Source organism: Macrobrachium rosenbergii, chromosome 3 (genome assembly GCF_040412425.1).
Source record: "Macrobrachium rosenbergii isolate ZJJX-2024 chromosome 3, ASM4041242v1, whole genome shotgun sequence".
In the NCBI taxonomy this organism is placed as follows: Eukaryota; Metazoa; Arthropoda; class Malacostraca; order Decapoda; family Palaemonidae; genus Macrobrachium; species Macrobrachium rosenbergii.
The window spans coordinates 63,837,195-63,850,207 of record NC_089743.1 but is presented as its reverse complement, the minus strand read 5'-3'; the positions used below and the strand labels follow the sequence as shown (position 1 = coordinate 63,850,207).

At 40.7% G+C, this 13,013-nt stretch overlaps 1 protein-coding gene and 1 long non-coding RNA gene across 6 annotated transcripts in view; one reads left to right on the top strand and one right to left on the bottom strand.

Annotated features, from left to right (window-relative positions):
* LOC136856531 (uncharacterized) overlaps positions 1–13,013 on the top strand; it is a 616,643-nt gene that overhangs the window by 101,556 nt on the left and 502,074 nt on the right. The window lies entirely within an intron of this gene.
* LOC136856500 (uncharacterized) overlaps positions 1–13,013 on the bottom strand; it is a 104,972-nt gene that overhangs the window by 62,197 nt on the left and 29,762 nt on the right. The window contains exon 2 of one of the 4 annotated variants that reach the window (XM_067134367.1): positions 7,613–7,683. The exons of the other annotated variants lie outside the window; for them this stretch is intronic. The gene's annotated coding sequence lies outside the window, so the exon portion shown is untranslated. The remainder of the gene's footprint in view (positions 1–7,612; positions 7,684–13,013) is intronic. 4 annotated transcript variants of the gene reach the window in all.

Sequence of the window (13,013 nt, the reverse complement as noted above, 5' to 3'; positions counted from 1 at the left end):
CTGTTTGCGGGCCCGCTTTGAAACGTACTTAAAAAGACATGAGGGGCTGGTATGTCTACGCCATAAAAGGGCAAATGCAGTTGTGTTGTCTACTGTAATGCCTTTTCTCCTCTATGCCTCTTTTTCCCTTTCCTTTTTCAATTCCAGTTTACTTCGGTATACTTGCACTTTTAACAGAAGTTTATTATGTGAGCCGGAATCAGCGTTCTTCCGTTGGAATGGTGAATGGGAGGATTATGTGCGTTTTAATCGGTAGGGAGATTTTGTTGAATGTTCTTTTGGTTCTGCGTCTTTGTGACTGGGATCTTTACGGCTTCTGTTTTATATGCATCGCTTGTTTCTTATACACTTTGTTGTTTTAACCATTGTCGTGATTTCGTAGACTGATTTGTTTTCTTCCTAGGTATTTAAATTTCAAAGGAGCATTATTACTTAGCTAAGAAACTATTTTCCCGCTCCCACCTACATCTTTGAAAGACTATTAATCTGGCCAGTATTTCGAGTAGCGAATATGGGATCTTGCGTTAGGAGCGATGTCAGATCTAACTGACTGAGAGAGCGTCAAATCATCAAGGATCTTTCTTTCGAACAAAAGTCAAGGGAGTCACCTGGCAGTTACGTTTTATATACAGCTTTTATGTGCGAAAAATACGTTATCTGATGTTCATGGTAACTCTCAGGGTAGTGCAGCAACTTTTAAAAGTGTTGTCGTCATTAGTAAGTGCTATACTTTAAATATTTTTTTTATTTTCTAGTTTTTACTGTAGCATAATATTTATCGTTATTTTAGGCGTGCCATGAATGTTGCCTGGCATGCATTAAGCTAATCCTCTTAATGTGTAGCTTAAAAAAGTTAAGTATATCTTAGTTTAACCAGACCACGGAGCTGATTAACAGCTCTCCTAGGGCTGGCCCGAAGGATTAGATTTTTATTTTTACGTGGCTAAGAACCAATTGGTTACCTAGCAACGGGACCTACAGCTTATTGTGGAATCCGAACCACATTATAGCGAGAAATGAATTTCTATCACCAGAAACAAATTCCTCTTGTTCTTCACTGGCCGGTCGGAGATTCGAACTCGCGACCAACAGAGTGGTAGCTGAGAACGGAACCCGCTCACCCAGCGAGAAACTTTAATGTGTAGCTGGTGATAAGGCCAAAGAAAAAAGGAATGCCAAGTTATAAGAGAACGGCCTAGTCTTCATATCGGAAGTATGTATAAATGAAAATTATGTTCACTTAATCATGTGCATTGTTTCTCAAAAGGCTGCTGAGTACGGCATAACTACTGTACGTTCAGCAATAAGGACTGTTTTTAGGGAAATTCCTGTGGATAATTGCAGTCTAATCCAGTGTTACTGTTAACTGCGTCAGGAAGAAATTCGGACCTAAATTTATTATTGTATGCAGATTTCAACCTCTGGTTTCTCTCTCTCTGGTAAAGGAAGGTTGGTGCCCAATAAATCACGGGGATCGACTGCACACAAACACACACACACACACACACACACACACACACACACATATATATATATATATATATATATATATATATATATATATATATATATATATAATATTATATATATATATATACACGAGTATAATACACATTATACTCAGTGTAACTCCTTCGATAATCCACGTGTTCTGGTAGTTATTGTTATGAACACAATCTTCCCGTAATGCGCAAACCCGCATATTTGTTGAAGGTTCATTAGATTTTTGTTAATGTGCTGTAATTGTATCGGCACGTTTCAATTGAATATTCGCCTCTTGTGTAATGTAATGTGAAATTGGAATTAAGTTGTTTTAATTTGAAATGATTGCAAAATTCAATTTTGGCCTGGCGGCTCGAATCGGACAGAGCTGGATAATGGTCGCGTTTTATTGTTTGCGAATAAGACGGTAGAGGCAAGACGTTTGATTTTCCCCGCAATGCAATGAGATCTTATTCAAGTAAGAATCTCGTTTTATTATGGGAAGGATGTTATTGCGGGCCAATACTTGTGCCTTGCCCTCGAGTGGCTTGCCAACTGAAATGGCCCTTCTCCTACGATCCTTTGATTTACCGTTGCGAGACTAGGTATTATTATCATGTCGCAGTGTGTGTGTGTGTGTGTGTGTGTGAGGTGTAATGCTGTTGCGAAACGCAGTGCGTTGTATTACTCCGGGATTTTACGAGATTTAAATGCTGCGGAACGACGGTGTCGTCTGTTGATGAAAGGATCAGGTAAAATTGACATGGGATTACGGTCGATTTGGAAGTGAAGTGTTCATAGGTGTTACCTAGTCATTATGGGATCAGGAAGGCCTTATTATATTTTTACTGAAATCGCTGGATCTCTGTCACCGGGTGGACTACTTGAAGTAGATTGTAGTAGCATTTTTCAAATCCGTCTTAGTTTTTGCAACAATATTTTGTATTTGGCTATCAGATTGGGAGTGAGTGTTTTGCAATATCGTTTGGCTGCATATTTTCCCTTACAGTTGTTTGCATTGCCAACCAAGAAATGTCTCTTATGGTCAAATCGTGTTCAGCTGGCAGCTTGGTTAGTTGTACTCGATTTCGCTATATAAATTGTGAACTCGTTGATTCGAGACGTAATATCTCAGGGTACGTAGATTAACACAAATCGTGGGTATTCCCACCCTGGCTCTTTTTTTTCCTCCTTCCATTCTGTCAATTTACCCGCATTGTGTCTCTTATTTGTTAATGCCTTCAGCTGGGGTCTCAAAATCTTTCCAACTTTCCTAACTAGCTTTTGTGCGTTTTCAGAACCGAGCATTGTATCTTTTTATGTTTCAACCTCCGTCGTTTATATTTCGAAATTCTGGTTTTCTTGGGTTTCCATCTCCAGTGGCCTTTTTCGTTTAATTCTTGGGCCAAGCAATGACTGCCAGCATTTTAGAAGCCTGACTGCCCTAATCTCCAACTCTTGCCACATATGTTTTCCGCTAACGGCGGCTAGGTGACTATCACCGAGCATTGTGGTAATGGTCGCTTTTTGTAATTGAGGCCTTAACACTTGGAATTAGGACAAACGCCTATCTTTAAGATAAAGCTGAGAGGAGGAGGTTTTGTTGGTCACGAGACACTGCTGTGTGTGAATGCACATTTGTGAGTAATGTTAATTTTTGCGTATATATTGTGCTGTAAACGTTTGCTGTAATTTTACAGATAGGTCAAACATATAACCCAAGGGAACGTATCATAAACTGGACATTGTCAGCTTATCTATCTACTTAGTGTTATAAAGGTAAACCACTATAAAATTACCAGTGACAGAAAACTGCTTTTAGGTGTACGGATATTGCACTCCTTCATTAAATAGCCATAATATTGCACGAGATAAATGGAAAACTTAGACTTGCGACATAATCACTTTACTGTCGTGTTAATTTAGGAGACACTACAATCTCATCAGATGGCTCTCTCTCTCTTGTTTTATTTTGCAGTTTTTTCGACGAACTTTTTCGTCCGTGTTGTATCAACTTTTGAACAGATAATTTGTTGATTTATTCTTGACGTATTCAAAATCTCTATAATTTTCTAAATTATGAAATTACAGGAGAAATATACAGTAGATACATTGTGCTCAAATGTCCCTGCATGACCTTTGATTGGACTTGGCTCCATTAGCCTGTTTCTGTATTTGCTCCAGTGTGGGGTTACACTTAATATGCTATGAAAATTAAGAAGGTATCTCAAATTATTCGGTTTCATAAACAAATTTTAGGTAGCCAGTATCATAACTAAATATTTTATTTGTCTGTTAAATCCATAGTTAACTAGGTTTGAGTCATACACATTTCTGTCAAGAGTGCTTGCATTCTGTTCGCTTCGTCAGTCTGTTGAATATTCAAGAGATCGCAGATCAGTTTTAATAGTTCTTCATTGTCTATTGTCTATTTTGAAGCATTTATTTGTTCTTGATGCTACATCATTATGCTTACGACCTATATTTTTATTTTTATGGTGTGTACATAAATACTTTAATATATATTTTTTTTTTAGTTTGTAATTTTGGCCGCACTTTGAGTTTGAAAGTTTTGTAAGTTTATCTCGCTCAGGTCTGAATTTTTGGCATTGTTTTGCTGGGCACACAGTTTATTACTTCGAATTCCTATGTTCTCTTTGTCTTCGGTGGTGAGCATTTCACGATATAGTGTATCTTACTTTCGTTCTCTGATTACGGAGTTGCAACTTTCTTAAAATCATTCACTTTATCGATCAAATCTTTGAGCCATGGATTCCTGTCCTCTCCATATTCTATGATGTTATCCTTCTTAACCTTTTCCCTTCAACAGTAATCATGAATGACAGCCTTTGTTTTTCTATAATTGTTTTCTCATCAGTTTGTAGTTTTCCCGTTAGAAAATTCCATGAGAATGTGGCCGTCTTTTTCTTCTTTACACACCCGAATAAAATGTCACGAACAGCCGACATCTTTCATTTCAGTTCGTCTGCATAGCCTGGCTCTGAAGTCAGCCACATTAAACGTGTCAATAAGGTTGCGTCCACACTACAGTAGAACATGTTATAAACACGTTGGTAATTCAGGAGGCACACATCACAGACAGGTTGAATGAAAGTCAACGACTTATTGGTAGCCTTCATCTAAGGTCGTTGACTTGTTTTCAACCTGTTTGTAACATGGATGCGACAAATTACCGACTTGTGCGTAAGGCATGTTTTACTGTTGTGTCGACACACCAAAAAGATTGCCCATGAGAATACGCAGATGAAGTAAAGAAAAGCGTTATAATTTCGGAAACAGCTGTTTCCCTCTGCCGGGAGGTTTGTAGTGGAAAACTTTTCTCCGAAAGCACGCTGTCACCGCTATTTCAGCCTCATGTTGAGGAGCTAGTTATAAGGAGCGCTTTTCCATTTCGTAAGCAAGCTAGGTTTTGATCAGACACCTTCGCTTTGAAACGCCAGATAATTTGTCCCATAAAAGCTAATTAAGTTATTTGTTATATACATCAGGACGCCCCTCTTCAAGCAATGCTTTGAAATATTTGTTGCGAAAGGGCCTGTCCAGAGCCAGGTCATTTTTTTTTTATAATATATATATTAGTTCAGTTGACTTAAGTCTTGCAAATTCATTCTAACTGTAGTAGACTTCGTCGAGTGATTCTGGTCCCCTTCAGATGTACTGAAGACTTGCCTCTGGGTGTCATCGTGAGTTTTTATACATGAAAACATATTTTCTGGTAAAAACGTTAATGAGTGACATATAACTCTGTAGGAAAAATGGAGTTACCCGGTTTTGTTAGGTTCTGTCATCATTTCTTTGTGATGGAGAATCAAATAATCTAAATACACATACCTATGAATGTGTAGGTATTGCCATTTTCCACTGAGAATTTCTTTATTTTATATAAAAATGAATTCTTTTACTCAATAACTCCATATTTATATTGAAACGAATAAACCAAAGATACACGCAGGGAGCAGTGCCCATAATATTTTACTTTTGATACACATATACCTATTCTGTGACCACATTACAGATTAAATCATGCAATTACATCCGAATAAAACGTAATTTAAGCTTTTTTCTAATGACGTTTCACATTATATTTTCCAGAGCGGCACTCTTCCAGAACTTCTTTTCTCACACAGCGTCGTCCTGGCCCCGTTTCCCTGACGCGAAATCTATTAGTCTTGCTGGGCTCTGGGATTACCAGTTTGTCTCCCCCGTCTCCTTCGTAAATAAAGAAGGGAAAATCTTTTCCGATATAAACATTGCTGTCGTTAGTAATTGTATTTTTCTCTTCCGCCAGATCTCTATCTGCTTTCCAGTATTCCGTTTCCTGTCACGCCGGCACCATTTGGCATCGACGGACTTCGTCGTGGGTTTTAAACGTTGCTGGTTGTTCTGTCTGTAAAGACTTTGCTGCTGTTACCATTATTTGTATTGTTGTTGTTTTTGTCGTTATTGTGGTTGAATATAATAATTAATACCGGTGTAGTTCTAATGCTGCTGAGTGGCAACTCCATTTCACGCTCGATTCCCTCTTAGTTAAACTATATGTGAACATATACATCTTGGGTAGCAAAGAATATTTTAAGGAATATTTCTCCTTATATTCCCAAACCCAAGAAAGTTAGGACCCATTCAGATGCGGCATCCTCCTCTACCCTCTCTCCTCCCGTCCCCATTCCCAGCTCCTACTTTCCCCACTCCCTCGTCCTTCCCCACCCCCCCTCCCCATCACGAGCGATCGCCTATCGAGATGATATCGAGTCAAGGTTGATTTTTGGTGGTAAAGTTGAAGCATTTGCATCTCAATGGAATTCTTGCTTGTCCCTTTTGCCCCCAGAATGTTTTTCTCCCGTTGGAAAGTCAAGTGGGCTTGATATGACAGCGTTTGGGAATTTTTTCTTCCCCTCTCGAAGATTTTGGTGTGTTCTCGTTGCTTGATTTTTCGCTGGTTTTTCAGTTCTTTCCTTTTTGAGATGCCAGACCGTCTTGGTCGTCTGATATGCATTTCAGAAGGTTGAAATCTGATTATTAAAGTGTTCGTTGGCATTTGGCCTTGGCCACAGGGTTATAGTACAGTGGGTTTGTTGACCTCATAATGGCCTCGGTATACCATTATTATTATCATCATCATTATAAACGTTTTCACCCCCATAATACCCTCGGTATATGCCATCATTATAAACGCCTTCACCCCCATAATGGCCTCGGTATATGCCATCATATAAATGCTTTCACCCCCATAATGGCCTCGGGATATGCCATCATTATAAACACTTTCACCCCCATAATGGCCTCGGGATATGCCATCATTATAAACGCTTTCACCCCCATAATGGCCTCGGTATATGCCATCATTATAAACACTTTCACCCCCATAATGGCCTCGGTATATGCCATCATTATAAACACTTTCACCCCCATAATGGCCTCGGTATATGCCATCATTATAAACACTTTCACCCTACAATGGCCTCGGTATATGCCATCATTATAAACGCTTTCACCATATGTGGTGCACTATAAGCATGATTGAAGGTGATGTGCAGCTTCCTTTCTGCCCCTAGCTGCACTCACTTTTTTTGGCCTTTTACTTTACCTCAATTCCCGCTTCCTCTCTTCCATCCAACTCCCTCTTTTGAGTGTCTTAAGCGCTGAATGGCTGAAAGTGCCCAGAGTGCTTGGCTTTATAGCCAAATATTCATAAATCAATCAGGAAAGCTTTTACTTTAACTTTTCCCCTCAGTAAAGACTCATTATTACAAATTCTCATCATATGTACCCACAGGGTTTTACTCTACATTTTCTTCGGAAAAAAATGAACTAACGTATCAAAGTTAAGTACCGGGTAACATTTTTTTGTGTGTGATAATGCTAGATTAGCACTTGAACAACTGTTTAATATGCTACAGTTTAGGACAAATTTTTAAGTATTAGACGGGAAACTTTAATTTTTCAAGAAAATGTGATTGGATAAACTCCTACTTTCAAATACTAACAATAGTTTTGAATGCTTTGAAATAAGAATTCGCACTGGCGAAAATGTTTTACAATAATGAATCGTATCAGATATCATATGGAATGAAACTCTGCAAAAGTCAGAAAAAACGTTAAGTCTTACTTGGTTGGTTTTGGGGTGGGTTCTGTTATTTTTGACTGCTGGATCATTCGGGGGCCACGCTTTATAGTTTTCTGTAAAGAAATGTATTGAGATGGCTTTGTCTGTCCGTCTGCACTTTTTCTGTCCGGCCCCAGATCTTAAAAACTACTGAGGCTAGAGGGCTGCAAATTGGTATTTTGATCATCCACCCTCCAATCATCATACGTACTAAACTGCAGCCCTTTTTAGCCACAATAGTTTTTATTTTATTTAAAGTTAAAGTTAGTCATGGTCGTGGGTCTGGCACCGCTATAGGTGCCAACAACACAGGCCACCACCGGGCCGTGACTGAAAGTTTCATGAGCCGCGGCTGAGAGTTTCTTGGGCCGTGGCTGAGAGTTTCATACATTATACGCTGTACAGAAAACTCGATTGCGCCGAAGAAACTTTGGCGCATTTTTTACTTGTTGCCTTATGTCGGCTTGTGATACTTACTGTATATACCATGTAACCATTCTCTCAAACCTTGACCTCTGACAAGGCCTCTGTTCCAAATTTATACTGATGTTAACTACATGTTATAAAGTTTTTTTTTTATATAAAATCGACTTCCCTTCTTTGATGCTGTTCATTCCTTTTTAAAAATTAGGTCGTTCTGCTTTGCCGAAGCTTATTGAGAAAGTCCATGACCATTTATTCCTTAAGAATGTGCTCTAATTACGTTAAATAATAGCAATGGCAATAGTATTAATAAACTGAAAAAGGAACTAGATTTATTGGGAGAAGTTTTTGTGGAAATAACCAGTGTTGTCAGTTAGTATCTGAAGAACTAACTGATTTTTTTTCCAAGGAGTACATGACAAGGGATGCGATGTGTCAGTGGCTATTTTTATGAAAGAACTTAATGTCAGTGCCTATGTGACAGAGGTATTCGACCTGTTGGAAATAGCTGCTCTTTGTCAGTGTCTGTGTGACAGAGGCATTCGAACTGCTGGAAATAGCTGCTCTTTGTAAGTGCGTATGTGACAAAGGTATTCGAACTGTTGGAAATAGCTGCTCTTTGTCAGTGTCTATGTGACAGAGGCATTCTGCCTGTTGGAAATAGCTGCTCTTTGTCAGTGTTTATGTGACAGGGATTCGAACTGTTGGAAATAGCTCATCTTTGTCAGTGCCTATGTGACAGAGGTATTAAACCTGTTGGAAGTAGCTGCTCTTTGTCAGTGTCTATGTGACAGAGGCATTCTGCCTGTTGGAAATAGCTGCTCATTGTCAGTGCTTATGTGACAGAGGGATTCGAACTGTTGGAAATAGCTCATCTTTGTCAGTGCCTATGTGACAGAGGTATTAAACCTGTTGGAAATAGCTGCACTTTGTCAGTGCCTATGTGACAGAGGCATTCGACCTGTTGGAAATAGCTGCTCTTTGTCAGTGTCTATGTGACAGTGGCATTCTACCTGTTGGAAATAGCTGCTCTTTGTCAGTGTCCATGTGACAGAGGGATTCGAGCTGTTGGAAATAGCTGCTCTTTGTCAGTGTCTATGTGACAGAGGCATTCGACCTGTTAGAAATAGCTGCTCTTTGTCAGTGCCTATGTGACAGAGGCATTCGAACTGTTGGAAATAGCTGCTTTTTGTCAGTGTCTATTTGACGGAGGGGTTCTACCTGTTGGAAATAGCTGCTCTTTGTCAGTGCCTATGTGACAGAGGTATTCGAATTGTTGGAAATAGCTGCTCTTTGTCAGTGTCTGTGTTGTGACGGAAGCATTCTGCCTGTTGGAAATAGCTGCTCTTTTTCAGTGCATATGTGACCGAGGCATTCTATGTGTTGGAAATAGCTGCTCTTTGTCAGTGCCTATGTGACAGAGGCATTCGATCTGTTGGAAATAGCTACTCTTTGTCAGTGCCTATGTGACAAAGGCATTCTACCTGTTGGAAATAGCTACTCTTTGTCAGTGCGTATGTGACAGAGGTATTCTGCCTGTTGGAAAAAGCTGCTCTTTGTCAGTGTCTGTGTGACAGAAGGATTCGAACTATTGGAAATAGCTGCTCTTTGTCGGTGTCTATGTGACAGAGGCATTCGACCTGTTGGAAACAGCTGCTTTTTGTCAGTGTCTGTATGAGAGAGGCATTCTACCTGTTGGAAATAGCTGCTCTTTTTCAGTGCGTATGTGACAGAGGCATTCTGGCTGTTGGAAATAGCTGCTCTTTGTCAGTGTCTATGTGACAGAGGCATTCGATCTGTTGGAAATAGCTACTTTTTGCCGTGCCTATGTGACAGAGGCATTCTACCTGTTGGAAATAGCTACTGTTTGGCAGTGCCCATATGACAGAGGCATTCTACCTGTTGGAAATAGCTGCTATTTGACAGTGGTTACCTGACAGAGGCATTCTACCTGTTGGAAATAGCTGCTCTTTGTCAGTGTGTATGTGACAGAGGCATTCTACCTGTTGGAAATAACTGCTCTTTGTCAGTGCATATGTGACAGAGGAATTCTACCTGTTAGAAGTAGCTGCTCTTTGTCAGTGCTTGTGTGACAGGGGCATTCTACTGTTGGAAATAGCTGCTCTCTATCAGTGCCTATGTGACAGAGGCATTCTACCTGTTGGAAATAACTGCTCTTTGTCAGTGCCTAGGTGACAGAGTCATTTGACCTGTTGGAAATAGCTGCTCTTTGTCAGTGCCTATGTGACAGAGGTATTCGACCTGTTGGAAATAGCTGCTCCTTGTCAGTGCCTACTGTCTGTGACAGAGGTATTCGACCTGTCGGAAACAGCTACTCTTTGTAGTGTGTGTATGTGACAGAGGCATTCTACCTGTTGGAAACAACTGCCCTTTGCCAGTGCCTATATGACTGAGGCATTCGAACTGTTGGAAATAGCTGCTCTTTGTCAGTGTCTATGTGACAGAGGCATTCGAACTGTTGGAAATAGCTGCTCTTTGTCAGTGCTTGTGTGAGAGAGGCATTCTACCTGTTGGAAATAGCTGCTCTTTTTCAGTGCGTATGTGACAGAAGCATTCTACCTGTTGGAAATAACTGCTCTTTGTCAGTGCGTATGTGAAAGAGGCATTCAACCTGTTGGAAGTAGCTACTCTCTGTCAGTACCTATGTGGCAGAGGCATTCGAACTGTTGGAATAGCTGCTCTTTGACAGTGCCTATATGACAGAGGTATTCGACCTGTTGGAATAGTTGCCCTTTCTCACCACGCAATGACAGGGGCATTTTACCTGTGGGAAATAGCTGCTCTTTGCCAGTGCTTATGTGACAGAGGCATTCAGTTTGTAGGAAATAGCTGTTCTTTGTCAGTGCGTATGAGAGAGGCATTTGATCTGTTGGAAATAGCTGCTCTTTGTCAGTGACTATGTGACAGATGCATTCCACTTATTGAAAATAGTTGCTCTTTGTCAGTATCTGTGTGACAGAGTAGGCATTCGGCCTATTGAAAATAGCTGCTCTTTATCTGTGCCTTTGTGACAGAGGCATTCGACCTGTTGGAAATAGCTGCTGTTTTTCAGTGCCTATGTGACAGGCATTCTACCTGTTGGAAATAGCTGCTCTTTGTCAGTGCCTAGGTGACAGAAGCATTCGACCTATTGGAAATAGCTGCTCTTTGTCTGTGCCTTTGTGACAGTGGCATTCGACCTGTTGGAAATAGCAGTTCTTTGCCATTTCCTATGTGACAGAGGCATTCGACTTGTTGGAAATAGCTGCTCTTTGGTAGTGCCTATGTGACAGTGGCATTTGGCATGTTGAAAATAGCTACTATTTGTCAGTGCCTATGTGACAGGCATTCGACATCTTAGAAATAGCTACTCTTTGTCAGTGCCTGTGTGACAGAGGAATTCAACCTTTCGGAAATAGCTGCTCTTTGTCAGTACCTGTGTGACAGAGGCATTCGACTTGTTGGAAATAGCTGCTCTTTGTCAGTGCCTAGGTGACAGAGGTTTTCGACTTGTTGGAAATAGCTGCTCTTTGTCAGTGTCCATGTGACAGAGGGATTCGAGCTGTTGGAAATAGCTGCTCTTTGTCAGTGTCTGTGTGACAGAGGTATTCGACCTGTTGGAAATAGCTGCTCTTTGTCAGTGCATATGTGACATAGGCATTCGAACTGTTGAAAATAGCTGCTCTTTGTAAGTGCATATATGACAGAGGCATTCGACCTGTTGGAAATAGCTGCTCATTGTCAGTGCCTGTGTGACAGAGGCATTCGATCTGTTGGAAATAGCTGCTCTTTGTCAGTGTGTATGTGACAAAGGCATTCGACTAGATGAAAATAGCTGCTCTTTGTCGGTGCGTATGTGACATAGACACTCTACCTGTTAGAAATAGCTGCTCTTTGTTAGTGCCTATGTGACAGAGGCATTCTACCTGTTGGAAGTAGCTGCTCTTCGACAGTGGTTACCTGACAGAGGCATTCTACCTGTTGGAAATAGCGACTATTTGTCAGTGCATTTGTGACATAGGTATTCAATCTGTTAGAAATAGCTGCTCTTTGTCAGTGACTGTGTGACAGAGGCATTCGACCTGTTGAAAGTTGCTGCTCTTTTTCAACGCCTATGTGACAGAGGCATTCTACCTGTTGGAAATAGCTGCCCTTTGTCAGTGCATATGTGACATGTATTAAATCTGTTAGAAATAGCTGCTGTTTTACAGTGCCTGAGTGACAGAGGCATTCTACTAATTGGAAATATCTGTTCTTTTTCAGTGCCTAGGTGACAGAGGCATTCTACCTGTTGGAAATAGCTGCTCTTTGTCTGTGCGTATGTGGCAGAGGCATTCGGCATTTGACCTGTTGGAAACAGCTGCTGTTTTTCAGTGCCTAGGTGACGGAGGCATTCTACCTATTGGAAATCGCTGCTCTTTGTCAGTGCGTATGTGACAGAGGTATTCGATCTGTTGGAAGTAGCTGGTCTTTGTCAGTGACTGTGTGACACAGGCATTCGACCTGTTGGAAATAGCTGCTCTTTTTCAGTGCCTATGTGACATAACCCATTCTACCTATTGGAAATAGCTACTCTTTTTGAGTGCCTAGGTGACAGAGGCATTCTACCTGTTGGAAACAGCTGCTCTTTGTCAGTGCGTATGTGACAGAGGTACTCGATCTGTTGGACATAGCTGCTCCTTGTCAGTGACTGTGTGACAGAGGCATTCTACCTTTGGAAATAGCTGCTATTTGTCAGTGCGTATGTGACAGAGGTATTCGAATTGTTGGAAATAGCTGCTCTTTGTCAGTGACTGTGTGACGCAGGCATTTGACCTGTTGGAAATAGCTGCTGTTTTTCAGTGCCTAGGTGACAGAGGTGTTCTACCTGTTGGAAATAGTTGCTCTTTGTTAGTGACTGTGTGACAGAGGTATTCGACCTGTTGGAAATAGCTGCTGTTTTTCAGTGCCTATGTGACAGAGGCATTCCGCCTATTGGAAA